Consider the following 2,440-nt stretch of genomic DNA (forward strand, 5'->3'; position numbering starts at 1 on the left):
CCCCCCCCCCCCCAGGTTTTTGGAATTAATCCAAAACGTGCATTTAATTGAATATTTTAATAGTTTTTTATTAAAATACTACCAAAACGAGGTTGTTAATCCAAAATAATTGCACGAACGGATTCTCTTCGCCATAACGTTTCCAACGAAGTATCATTTGCCCGAATCGGACTTGCCACGAAGAATTAATAGCCGAATGGGGAGTTCAGACCAATACATTGGAGACGTTTTAAGTAGTAAACTTGGTAAAATACCTTCCGCAATCGATCATACCAGCACTAATGCACCAGTACCAATCAGAACTCTGCAGTTAAGCGTGCTTGGGAGAGAGTAGTACTAAGATAGGTGACCTCTTGGGAAGTCCTCGTTTTGATTGCCTTTTTTTACTTTATTTTGCCATTTTTTTAGCGATTTTCCTTATGACTGCGAGCCGAATAGTTAGCAAAGGGATTACCCGAGTGAAAGAATGGGTTTTTATGGCAAGAAGCCTGGGAGGGCGCCCGCCCCAGGTTTTTAGAATTCATCAAAAAACGTGCATTTAATTGAATATTTTAATAGTTTTATTAAAATACTACCAAAACAAGGTTGTTAATCCAAAATAATTGCACGAAAGGATTCTCCTCGCCATAATGTTTCCTACGAACCATCATTTGCCCGAATCGGACTTGCCACGAAGAATTAATAGTCTAATGGGGAGTTCGGACTAATACATTGGAGACGTGTTAAGTAGTAAACTTGGTAAAATACCTTCATCAATCGATCATACCAGCAGTCTGGACCATTACATTGGAGACGTGTTAAGTAGTAAACTTGGTAAAATACCTTCAGCAATCGATCATACCAGCACTAATGCACCAGTACCAATCAGAACTCTGCAGTTAAGCGTGCTTGGGCGAGAGTAGTACTAAGATAGGTGACCTCTTGGGAAGTCCTCGTTTTGATTGCCTTTTTTTTATTTTATTTTGCATTTTTTTAGCGGTTTTCCTTATGACTGCGAGCCGAATAATTAGCGAAGGGATTACCCGAGAGAAAGAATGGGTTTTTATGGCACGAATCCTGGGAGGGCGCCCGCCCCAGGTTTTTGGAATTCATCCAAAAACGTGCATTTAATTGAATATTTTAATAGTTTTTTATTAAAATACTACCAAAACGAGGTTGTTAATCCAAAATAATTGCACGAAAGGATTCTCCTCGCCATAATGTTTCCAACGAACCATCATTTTCCCGAATCGGACTTGCCATGAAGAATTCATAGCCGAATGGGGAGTTCGGACCAATACATTGGAGACGTGTTAATAAGTAAACTTGGTAAAATATCTTCGGCAATCGATCATACCAGCACTAATGCACCAGTACCAATCAGAACTCTGCAGTTAAGCGTGCTTGGGCGAGAGTAGTACTAAGATGGGTGGCCTCTTGGGAGGTCCTCGTGTTGATTGTTTTTTTTTATTTTTTTTGCCATTTTTTTAGCGGTTTTCCGTATGGCTGCGAGCCGACTAGTTAGCGAAGGGATTACCCGAGTGAAAGAATGGGTTTTTATGGCACGAAGCCTGGGAGGCCCTCCCCAGGTTTTTGGAATTCATCCAAAACGTGAATTTAATTGAATATTTTAATAGTTTTTTATTAAAATACTACCAAAACGAGGTTGTTAATCCAAAATAATTGCACGAACGGATTCTCCTCGCCATAACGTTTCCAACGAAGTATCATTTGCCCGAATCGGACTTGCCACGAAGAATTAATAGCCGAATGGGGAGTTCGGACCAATACATTGGAGACGTGTTAAGTAGTAAACTTGGTAAAATACCTTCAGCAATCGATCATACCAGCACTAATGCACCAGTATCAATCAGAACTCTGCAGTTAAGCGTGCTTGGGCGAGAGTAGTACTAAGATAGGTGACCTCTTGGGAAGTCCTCGTTTTGATTGCCCTTTTTTATTTTATTTTGCCATTTTTTTAGCGATTTTCCTTATGACTGCGAGCCGAATAGTTAGCGAAGGGATTACCCGAGTGAAAGAATGGGTTTTTATGGCACGAAGCCTGGAAGGGCGACCGCCCCAGGTTTTTAGAATTCATCAAAAAACGTGCATTTAATTGAATATTTTAATAGTTTTTATTAAAATACTACCAAAACGAGGTTGTTAATCCAAAATAATTGCACGAAAGGATTCTCCTCGCCATGATGTTTCCTACGAACCATCATTTGCCTGAATCGGACTTTCCACGATGAATTAATAGCCGAATGGGGAGTTCGGCCCAATACATTTGGTACGTGTTAAGAAGTAAACTTGGTAAAATATCTTCGGCAATCGATCATACCAGCACTAATGCACTAGAACCCATCAGAACTCTACAGTTAAGCGTGCTTGGGCGAGATTAGTACTAAGATGGGTGACCTCTTGGGAAGTCCTCGTGTTGATTGCCTTTTTTTTTTTTTTT

General features: G+C 40.2%; 4 non-coding genes and 1 pseudogene across 4 annotated transcripts; all 5 read left to right on the forward strand.

The window, feature by feature from the left end:
• Positions 1–259: 259 nt before the first annotated feature.
• On the forward strand, positions 260–378 carry LOC113327306 (annotated as a pseudogene).
• Positions 379–827: 449 nt separating this feature from the next.
• Positions 828–946, forward strand: LOC113327176. The gene has a single exon (XR_003348837.1). It is a non-coding gene; the product is annotated as a 5S ribosomal RNA (ribosomal RNA).
• A 376-nt stretch (positions 947–1,322) lies between these two features.
• LOC113327177 lies at positions 1,323–1,441 on the forward strand. The gene has a single exon (XR_003348838.1). It is a non-coding gene; the product is annotated as a 5S ribosomal RNA (ribosomal RNA).
• Positions 1,442–1,812: 371 nt separating this feature from the next.
• Positions 1,813–1,931, forward strand: LOC113327237. The gene has a single exon (XR_003348900.1). It is a non-coding gene; the product is annotated as a 5S ribosomal RNA (ribosomal RNA).
• Positions 1,932–2,306: 375 nt separating this feature from the next.
• Positions 2,307–2,425, forward strand: LOC113327064. The gene has a single exon (XR_003348723.1). It is a non-coding gene; the product is annotated as a 5S ribosomal RNA (ribosomal RNA).
• The last annotated feature ends 15 nt before the right edge of the window (positions 2,426–2,440 follow it).

The sequence above is a fragment of the Papaver somniferum genome, unplaced genomic scaffold (assembly GCF_003573695.1).
Source record: "Papaver somniferum cultivar HN1 unplaced genomic scaffold, ASM357369v1 unplaced-scaffold_10, whole genome shotgun sequence".
Lineage (NCBI taxonomy): Eukaryota > Viridiplantae > Streptophyta > Magnoliopsida > Ranunculales > Papaveraceae > Papaver > Papaver somniferum.